At 38.6% G+C, this 11,702-nt stretch overlaps 1 pseudogene; it reads left to right on the top strand.

The window, feature by feature from the left end:
- The first annotated feature begins 581 nt into the window (after window positions 1-581).
- Window positions 582-5,180, top strand: LOC116411682 (annotated as a pseudogene).
- The last annotated feature ends 6,522 nt before the right edge of the window (window positions 5,181-11,702 follow it).

Below are 11,702 nucleotides of genomic sequence, written 5' to 3' on the forward strand. Positions count from 1 at the left end.
GCATTGCAAAATAAAGACTAAGAATTGCTTTGCTGGAATTTTCTAAACCAAGTAAGGAGAGTTTTGGCTTAATTGATTAATACTACAATGTTGGTAAATAGTATTAAATTAAGTATGAAAACTATAGAGCTTTCATATTATTACATTCGTATTCAGAGGTGAAAAATAATGCAGCATAGAAACAAATCATGGAGTCACATCAGTATTGTTCAACACTTCAAAGAATATATATAATGTAATATCTCTAAGCCCTAGGTAGTGTTTGTATGTGAAAGCTATTACATCGTCAAAGGACTGAAGGCTCTAGATATGTTACTTACCTGGCCACTTAATCCTACTTACTGTAGTATGTGAGAACTTGTCTGTTCTAGCAACTGTCTATAGCAGTGGTTGCCAGAATTTTATGGTTGAAGACAACACACCTTTGTTCATGGGAACCCCTAGCTCATACTAAGGTTGTTAGTTTAGGAAATTGGTGTGCAGGGTCGCACTGTGATGGCAGCACACCGAGAAAAAAGCCAGTGGGCTCCACCGACCCAGATCCACTCCCTGCCAGGAACTTAAAGACCCCATCCCTGTTGAATATGAGATAAAGTAATTGTGCATGTTTTCCTGTTGAATCTGCTGATGCTGTTCTAGGACTAGAGCCTTATGTATAAGGCTTCATGTTGAATCTGCTGTTATGTTTCTCTGTTACTTTATTCTTACTGTGTTATGGAGTTAGCTTCCTGTTAAGCATTACAGAAATTACTCCAGCAGCTACTTGTCTGTGTGTTACTCTATATTCCATGGACACAACAGATTGGCTTCGTGGATGGGATTTTTAGGAAGATCTGGTGAATGTGAAACACCAAAAGCTGCAGCATAAATAAAAAAAAAAAGACACAGAACAGTGGTAAGTCCCTGCAGAGAGTTGTTTGCTATCTGGAAATATGGCTGGACATATTGGGAAAATAGAAGCATTTGACAGCACAGTAGAGGACTGGGCCACATATATAGAAAGACTGGAACAGTATCTGGAAGTAAATGACATACCCCCAGAGAAACATGTGGCAGCATTACTCAGTGTAATAGGGGGAAAAACATACAGCCTTGTGCGTAACTTAACAGCACAAGAAAAGGCATCTTCTAAAAGCTTTAAAGAAATAGTGCAAATTGTTCAGGAACACATGTCACCTAAGCCCCTGGTCATAGCAGAAAGATTCAGATATCACAAAAGGAACCAGCAGGAGGGTGAGACAGTGTCTGAGTTTGCAGCACAATTAAGGAAACTGGCAGAACACTGTGAGTTTAAGGATGGCCTGAATGATGCACTAAGGGACAGATTTGTATGTGGTTTATGCAGTGAAAACATACAGAAAAGGCTGCTAACAGAGGATAATATTACTTTTAAACGAGCTATAGAAATTGCTGTAGCAATGGAGACAGCTGCTAAGGACACATTAGAACTGCAGAACAGAAGCAAAGCAGAAACACTAGAGAAAGCAGGAACTGAAGTGCATAGGGTGGGGGCAGGTCAAAATAAAGGATATTCTACCCATAATTCAGGATCCTGCTACAGGTGTGGGAAAGGATTCCATAATCCTGCAACCTGCAAATTCAAGAGTGCTTATTGTAGAAAATGTAATAAAAAGGGCCATATCCAAGCAGTATGCCTAAGTGACAAAAGGAGCTTCCCTGTTTCAAAACAGTCCTTTACAAATTTACATGATGTTGAAAATGCTTGTGTGGCCGATAGCACCGATTCAGAACTTGGAAGTATTGATGTTTACCATGCAGATACTGGTGATAGATCTGTCATCTGGTTAACACCAAAAATAGCTGGCATTCCAGTTAAGATGGAACTAGACACAGGGTCTGCTGTTTCAATAATAACACACCCAGAATATAAAAAGTTGTTTAAAGACACACCACTTCAGAAAACAAAGCTGCTACTAAAAACATACACTGGACAGAAGATAGTGCCACTCGGAGTTTTAAATGCTAAGGTAGAGTACAATAATTTTAAAGGCCAGCTGGATTTATATGTAGTGGAGACAGGTGGTCCTGCATTATGGGGCCGGGAGTGGTTACACAAAATACCCATTGACTGGAAATCCATTAAAATGCTACATTCAGTATCTGCTGAGAACTCCAAACCAGTGGCACAATTAAAGGCCATTTTAGCTCAGGCCTCAGAAGTATTTAAAGATGGCATGGGTACTTTAAAACACATCAAGGCTAATATATGCCTTGAGGAAAATGCTCAGCCCAAATTTCACAAAGCTCGTCCAGTGCCTTATAGTATTCGTCCAAAAGTAGAAGCAGAATTGGATCGTCTAGAACAAAATGGAGTCATTTCAAAAGTCTCTTGGAGTGACTGGGGCACACCTATTGTGCCTATTATAAAGAGGGATGGTTCAGTTAGAATATGTGGAGATTTTAAAGTTTCCATTAACCCAGTTCTACAGTCTGATAAGTATCCCTTACCTTTGATTGAGGATATCTTTGCCTCTCTTGCCGGTGGACTAAAATTCAGCAAAATTGATCTTGCACAAGCCTACTTACAAATGGAGGTAGAAGAAAATGCCAAACACTACCTTACAATCAACACGCCAAAAGGACTATATCGATACAACAGATTAGTATTTGGCATAGCCTCTGCGCCTGCCATATGGCAAAGGGCCATGGATCAAGTCCTACAAGGCATTCCACATACTAAATGTTATCTGGATGACATAATTGTGACAGGTACAGATGAATCAGAACATTTGGAAAACTTAAAGAGGTTTTGACACGGCTGGAAGAATACGGGCTAAGAGCCAACAAAGAAAAATGTGCCTTCTTTAAGGACTCTATCCAATATTGTGGACATATTATAGATGCCAGTGGCTTGCACAAGTCTCCAGAGAAAATCCAAGCAGTGTTACAAGCACCACTGCCCAAGGATGTAACGCAGCTCAGATCGTTCTTGGGGTTTATTAATTATTACAGCCGGTTTGTGCCAAATCTTGCAACTGTGCTATACCCATTAAATCAATTGCTGCAGAAAGGTCAAAAATGGGAATGGAGTGTACAGTGTGACAAAGCCTTCAAGGAAGCAAAGACATTGGTCACATCCGATGATGTCCTTGTGCATTTCAATGCTTCTTTGCCATTAAAACTGGCATGTGATGCTTCTCCATATGGCATTGGAGCTGTGATATCTCATGTTCTCCCAGACAAAAGTGAAAGGCCAATAGCATTTGCATCAAGGTCACTCACGAGTGCAGAACGCAACTACGCACAGATAGACAAGGAAGCACTTAGCCTTATCTGGGGAGTGAAAGATTTAACCAATTCTTATATGGCCGGAAGTTTACACTGGTAACAGACCATCAACCGCTGGTTGCAATACTTCACCCAAAGAAAGGAGTTTCTGCAACAGCTGCTGCACGTATGCAGCGTTGGGCTTTGTTTCTTGCTGGTTATGACTATGATATTGAGTTCAAGCGGACAGCGGCACACGCAAATGCAGACGGACTGTCGCGTCTACCATTACCAGGTCAGGAAACGTCTGAGGAAAATGCTGAATATGTTAATGTACATCAGATTGATTGTCTTCCTCTTACCTGTAAAATGATTGAGAATGAAACCAAAAGAGACCCAACTCTAGCATGTGTCTATGAAGCAACTCTTAAGGGCTGGAAGTACACGGACAAAGCCTCACTAATTCCTTATTACTCACGCAGACATGAACTGACTATACATGAAGGATGTGTAATGTGGGGAGTTCGTGTTATTATTCCTAAAAAGTTACAATCAAGAGTACTCGATGAGCTTCATGAAGGCCATCTGGGCATAGTAAAAATGAAGTCACTTGCTAGGAGTTTTGTGTGGTGGCCAGGAATTGATCAGCAAATAGAGCAACTGGCAAACAAGTGCCATGGATGTCAACAGGTACAGTCTATGCCACAACCTGCTCCAGTTCACCTATGGGAATGGCCCTCTGCTCCTTGGCAACGTATACACATTGATTTTGCAGGACCATTTCTGGGACTGATGTTTTTCATTATTGTGGATGCCCATTCAAAATGGCCAGAGGTTTTCGGCATGAAGTCTACTAGTACCTCATATACAATTGATATATTAAGAACCTTGTTTGCAAGAACGGGAATTCCTGAACAGATTGTCAGTGATAATGGTCCCCAGTTCATTTCTGAAGAGTTTCAATTGTTTATGAAACGCAATGGAATTAAACATACTACTTCAAATCCATACCATCCTGCAACAAACGGTTTAGCTGAAAGATTTGTACAAACTATGAAACAGTCACTGCGGTCAATGATAAACGACAGTGGATCCCTGCAGCATAAACTGGCAAGGTTTTTGTTATCCTATCGGAATGCAATTCATGCGACTACAAGCTGCACACCTGCAATGCTATTCATGGGCCGCAATCTTAGGTCTCGGTTAGACTTGCTGAAACCAGATCTCAGTCGTCATGTGAGAAACCACCAGTTTAATGTCAGGGAAGGAGAGAGGAGAACCTTGCGGCAGCTTAGTGTCGGACAAACTGTATTGGCAAGAAACTACAGAGGGCCTAATAAATGGCTACCAGCAATTGTCACTGCTCAGAGAGGTCCATGCAGTTACACAGTAAGAGTGGCAGACAATCTATATTGGCGTCGTCATATCGACCAGCTACGTAATACTGCAGTGACCACTGAGCAAACCCAGACTCAAGGCCTTGTTGGACTTCCCCTTACCAAGGAGGTACCCCTTGAACCCCAAACTGTGGCATCACCAGAGGCAACAAGCCCTGTAAGTCCAACAGAAATGGAGAGCACATTCTCTGAAGCATCGGTTGAACCTGGTTGTTCTGAGTATCAGGTTTCTTCCCGAGAAGAGAGCAACAATGATAGGCGTTATCCACAAAGAGTGCATCGACCCCCGGATAGACTTAACTTATAACCTGTGGCTTTTATTAACCATTTCTTTTACAGGTGTTACCACCATGAATCTCATGGGGGAGAGAACTGTTGAATATGAGATAAAGTAATTGTGCATGTTTTCCTGTTGAATCTGCTGATGCTGTTCTAGGACTAGAGCCTTATGTATAAGGCTTCATGTTGAATCTGCTGTTATGTTTCTCTGTTACTTTATTCTTACTGTGTTATGGAGTTAGCTTCCTGTTAAGCATTACAGAAATTACTCCAGCAGCTACTTGTCTGTGTGTTACTCTATATTCCATGGACACAACAATCCCCACCCTCTATAGCAGCGGAAAGTAAAAGGAATGCAATGTGGCAGGAGTTGGAGACTGGAGAGGGGGGCCACTGAAGGTGGCAGCCTGGGGGCCCTAGACACCCTACACCACGTATGTCAAACACAAGGCCCGTGGTGAGTGTCTGACTGGCCAGCGTGATCAATTTTCATTTTCCTCACATAGTAACTAAGACTTAGTATCTTGCTAAGTTTCTTAATAAAAAAACTTTAGCCTGTGTTTTAGATTTCTGCCCCCTTATGTGATTGTGTTTGACACCCCTGCGGGCCTAGACCAACACTGTTGGTATTCCAGCCTTTCAGCCATAGTTTCAAAAACATCTGTGACAGATTATGAGTGTTTACAATAACTGATTTTCTAGCTGGACTTTCAAGGGTATCTAGGAAAGCAAAAAGGACTTCACGCTGTGACCCCCTAATGCTGTTCTAAACCAGCCTCACAGAAGGGGAACCACAATGAAACAAGAATCATAATGTTGGTTCCAGGGTTACTAAACCAGGTGCAAACTTAGCAAACTGTGTTGCTTTCCATCTTTAAACAAGGTGCTTTACACATTCCTTTGGGGGCAGGAGTCAATGCAGAGGTTTTGCTGTTCTGTTTTGAATGTCTTGTTTTCTTACAGCTTAAATATCATTTCAGGTAACATCATTGCATTGGAAAGTCCCCTTCCTTTTTAATGATCCGATTAGACATTGCCTTTTATGTTATGGCATCTGTGTTATTGTTATTAAGCTTTTGATAACGTGCCTTTGGGAAGAAACACGGTTCAGCTTGTGTCTGCTGGTTAATTTCGACTTTTCCAGGATGCATTTTTACCTAAAGACACCACATGTGAAACTCTGCCAGTCTGGGTCTCATTCAGCTGGATGCTGATCCGGCACTTGGATTCACTAAATAGGTTACAGAAGAACACTGAGAGCAAGTCTGCAGAGAAATCATCTCTTCTGTTCATGAATTGCTATGTACAGGCAAGTCCTACCACTGGCTGAATTCCCATACCATCATTTTCTGCTTGTACCAATAAGAGAGCAGCTTTAGTCAAAAGATTGTTTTATACTAATTCTCTGTACAATTAGAATGTTGTCTTTCATTAGCTTTGTATTTTTATAATACACTGCATTTTAATCTCTTGACTTTTTTCTCCCAGAGTAATGGAGCAGAAGGCAGATGATTTCGGCAAGAGCCAGTTCATAGCAGGACTGAGAAGGAATTTGGCAAACAAACATCCACAGACCTGTCTGTCAATCAACAGCAATTTATTAATACACTATAAAATTGGCTGGCCAGCCTACTAGCTAGAATCGTTACATGTACAGATATGGGACCAGTTATCCAGAATGCTCAGGACCTGTGGTTTTCCAGATAAGGGATCTTGCTGTAATTTGGATCACCATACTTTAAGTCTATTAAAAAATAAATTTAAACATGAAATAAACCCAATAGGATTGTTTTGCACCCAATAAGGATTAATTATATCTTAGTTGGAAACCAAGGAAAAAATGTACATTTTTTTAATTATTTATGTATGGGAGATGGCCTTCTCATAATTTAGAACTTTTTGGATAATGGGTTTCCAGATAATGGATCCCACACCTGTATCTGTATAGATAAAGTATAAGTATTAAAAAGTCATTTATGAGTATATTATACAATTCATAAAAATGAAGCCGTTGTAGCAAATGAATTATTCTCCCCCTCCCAAAAAAATGTTAATGAAAGCTTGTCTATTTTAGTTGTTCTGTTTCTCACTGTTCCAGGTGAATATAGTGGGAAATACTAAATGGCACCACACACTGGCACTATAAAGCATGAAGCTGTACATGTGGCACTAGTCAGGGGGCATCTCCCTGTGCCTGTTGTACCTGTTCATAGTAAATGTTATTTTTTACAATGGAAAGCTCTCACCCAAGAGCTTCTCACTGTGCCCTAACGTAACTCCAGCACATTGTTCTTCAGTCAGCCCCTCACATTCTCGGCACACCCCTCTATACCACACTTTAAGATGGCTGCTTATCAAACTTCAGTGCACAATCAGCTATAACCAATGAAGCAGTTTCACATGGACAAGATAACTTCTATAGACTGTTACAATATTCAACATGGGTCACATTGCCTTTTTATCATCAAATGGAGAGTTCTTGATATTAACATTCATTTTTCCTTTAGAATGAATTTATTAGAGGCAGATGATTTCAATTGATGGTGGTATAGTCAATTTAAACTTTTTCAGTCTATATTTCTTTGACCATCAGCGAGTTATCTTTTTTTTTTTTTTGTAATAATTTCCCACAATAATGCAGTGCTTGACCCTTTTAGTACAGGTATGGGATCCCTTATCCGGAAACCCATTATCCAGAAAGTTCCGAATTACGGAAAGGCCATCTCCAATTGACTCCCTTATAAGCAGATAATTCTAATTTTTAAAAATGATTTCTTTTTTCTCTGTAATAATAAAACAGTACAGGTATGGGATCCCTTATCCAGAAACCCGTTATCCAGAAAGCTCCGAATTACGGAAAGCCTGTCTACAATAGACTCCATTTTAATCAAATAATTCAGAATTTTAAAACTGATTTCCTTTTTCTCTGTAGTTTAAAAACAGTACCTGTAATTGATCCCAACTAAGATATAATTACCCCTTATTGGGGGCAGAACAGTCCTATTGGGTTTAATTAATGTTTTATTAATTTTTTAGTAGACTTAAGGTATGGAGATCCAAATTACAGAAAGACCCCTTATCCGGAATACCCTTGGTCCCGAGCATTCTGGATAATGGATCCTATACCTGTACCTTGTACTTGATCCCAACTAAGATATAATTACCCCTTATTGGGGGCAGAACAGCCCTATTGGGTTTATTTAATGGTTAAATGATTCCCTTTTCTCTGTAATAATAAAACAGTACCTGTACTTGATCCCAACTAAGATATAATTGCCCCTTATTGGGGGCTGAACAGTCCTATTGGGTTTATTTAATGGTTAAATGATTCCCTTTTCTCTGTAATAATAAAACAGTACCTGTACTTGATCCCAACTAAGATATAATTACCCCTTATTGGGGGCAGAACAGCCCTATTGGGTTTATTTAATGGTTAAATGATTCCCTTTTCTCTGTAATAATAAAACAGTACCTGTACTTGATCCCAACTAAGATATAATTGCCCCTTATTGGGGGCTGAACAGTCCTATTGGGTTTATTTAATGGTTAAATGATTCCCTTTTCTCTGTAATAATAAAACAGTACCTGTACTTGATCCCAACTAAGATATAATTACCCCTTATTGGGGGCAGAACAGCCTATTGGGTTTATTTAATGGTTAAATGATTCCCTTTTCTCTGTAATAATAAAACAGTACCTGTACTTGATCCCAACTAAGATATAATTGCCCCTTATTGGGGGCTGAACAGTCCTATTGGGTTTATTTAATGGTTAAATGATTCCCTTTTCTCTGTAATAATAAAATAGTACATGTACTTGATCCCAACTAAGATATAATTGCCCCTTATTGGGGGCTGAACAGTCCTATTGGGTTTATTTAATGGTTAAATGATTCCCTTTTCTCTGTAATAATAAAACAGTACCTGTACTTGATCCCAACTAAGATATAATTGCCCCTTATTGGGGGCTGAACAGTCCTATTGGGTTTATTTAATGGTTAAATGATTCCCTTTTCTCTGTAATAATAAAATAGTACATGTACTTGATCCCAACTAAGATATAATTGCCCCTTATTGGGGGCTGAACAGTCCTATTGGGTTTATTTAATGGTTAAATGATTCCCTTTTCTCTGTAATAATAAAACAGTACCTGTGCTTGATCCCAACTAAGATATAATTACCCCTTATTGGGGGCAGAAGAGCCTATTGGGTTTATTTAATGGTTAAATGATTCCCTTTCTCTGTAATAATAAAATAGTACATGTACTTGATCCCAACTAAGATATAAATAATCCTTATTGGAGGCAAAACAAACCTTTTGAGTTTATTCAATATTTAAATGATTTTTAGTAGACTTAAGTTATGGAGATCCAAATTACGGAAAGATCCCTTATCTGGAAAACCCCAGGTCCCGAGCATTCTGGATAACAGGTCCCATACCTGTACAGTGTATCTCAGGTTAAAGAAAAGAGTTGGACACAGTTGTAATGGTGTGCATTAATACATGCTGTGAAACACAGAACACAGTGTGGAATGATAGATATGTGTAGAAAGAAAAGTGGTGCTGCAATAAAACATGCACAGAGCGGCGCAATAAAACAAGTGCATGTATGGGCAGAGTGCAGAATACAGTACAGGAAATCCTTCTTTAACATGATTACCAGTTCTAACCCAGTGTTTGGTGCTATCCATGACATCTTCTTGGGGTGCTATGAATACATTTCAGGGCTTTATTGGGCATTTCATCATTCGAAATGTGCTTTTATGATGCAATTGGTTTTAATGCTTAGAATCATTTTTTATGATAAATATTCGACCATTTAAAATCCTTTGAAAGCCTCTAATTAGGAGAGAAAAGGAACGTGTGACATTAAAATAGTGAAGGCAAATGAATTCTTTATATGTCACCACTGTGATTAGATTTGAATTGTGGCTAAACTAATTCTAAACTAGATAAAGCGCATTTAAATACCTCCCAATATCAGAATTCTTTCAACCTAATTTCCCCAGTTTTGTGATTTCTTACTTGGCAAGCTTGGAGGTAAAGGTCGGGCTACATCTGAACTTTTTGGAAGGTTTTGGAGACTTTAGATAAATTAAAAACTGAGTGCCATTGAGCTTCAGGTAATGCAATGATCAATGGATTCAAAATCACTTGTACAGTGTATGCTTTGGGTTTAGGTAAGTATTGTTGAACCCGCTGCTCTCTATGTTAGCCTACATTGAAATAATAAATGAAATGGATTTTCTAAACGTCATTCTTGCCTTAGAAAGAGCAGATGCCAAAGAATCTAAAAAACAAACACAATTCTTGTCCTAATAGGAAGTATCGACCAATACCCAAAAGATCAGAATGACCCTGCAAGCGATGTTATATAAAATGGGAAGGAATTTTCACTTAAAAACAAAGCACCCTCTCTGCAATGACATATAAATAAAGAGATAGAAAATGAAGGGAGTCGACATAATTAAAGAGAAACGGGAACAGATGATGCCCTCAAAAAAATCTATATCAAACAGAAAGATTCTCCTTAGAAAGCTCCGAAGATTTGTTGCGCCCATTTTCAGTTTGCTCTGTATTAAAGTTTACATTTTATTTTAAAAAGTTGGTCTTTATTTTTTATAGATTTTGAACAATTTCACATTTTTTTTCTGCAGCAGTAAAGCTGTTACTTTTTTCACTAATACCTTAACAACCAGTTGCTGGCATCAATGAGAGCCTGGACAAAAAAAAGGGCTAGAGTTGAAGAGAAAATGGCTGTCTGATATGAGTCTGATTTGGCCGCAAACAGTACTAAGATGGGCCGGCTCCACCATGGACAGGGCCTTTGAATGAAGTCTAGACAGTTTCACTGAGATCCATTAGTACTTAGCAAAATACTCAAAAATAAAGAAGCTTAGTAGAATTTTCACACCAGATGGCTTAGCTTTTGTCCATACCTTACTTAAAGGGGTGGTTCAACTTTAAGTTAACTTTTAGTATGTTCTAGGGTGTTCTATTCCTAGCAACTTTGCAATTGGTCTTAATTATTTATTTAGTTATAGTTTTTGAATTATTAGCCTTCTTCTTCCAACTCCTTTCAGTTTTTAAATGGGGGTCACTGACCCCAGCAGCGAAAAACCTATTGCTTACTATTCACTTTTGCACTTAAGGAGAGATTTATCAACATTCTAGTGTGTTTTTTTTCACGGTTCGAGTTTTTTTAATGCTAAAACTCACACAATTCGAGTTATGGTTCAAAAACTTGAATGTCTGGTATTTATTACGTGCAAAAAAAACTTGAATGTAAAACGTTGCCATCTAAAAGCTTGTGAGTATCTATAAAAGTCAATGGGAGTTGTCCTAGGCAAAATCAAGCCATATTTTCAATTCAAGATATTCGTGTTTTTGAGTTTTATTCCAATTTGTAAACTCGAAAATTCAAGGTATTCTAACAAGTTTACCACATTCACAAAACTCGAAAATTGATAAATAAGCCAAATGGTCTTAGCCTATGGCACATACATATTAATTGTGTTCGGCTTCTGAGTAACTGTGTTAGGGGGTATTTTTATTTGTAATTATACCAGGAAGCATATGGCAGCTATCAACAACTGCAAAATACTTCTCATTACTAAATCTAACTAAAAATGTCCAATCAAAATCCCTGAGTAGACTCAAAAAACAGGTCTTGACCCATTTTTGTACATTCAGCATCTGACTACTTTATGAGCCTTTTTGTTGTCCATGAGTATAAACACGCAGGGAAATGACAAGACCTGTATAATTCAATTATCAGCCACATTAATATCAGACCCG

The sequence above is a fragment of the Xenopus tropicalis genome, chromosome 6, assembly GCF_000004195.4.
Source record: "Xenopus tropicalis strain Nigerian chromosome 6, UCB_Xtro_10.0, whole genome shotgun sequence".
Taxonomy (NCBI): domain Eukaryota; kingdom Metazoa; phylum Chordata; class Amphibia; order Anura; family Pipidae; genus Xenopus; species Xenopus tropicalis.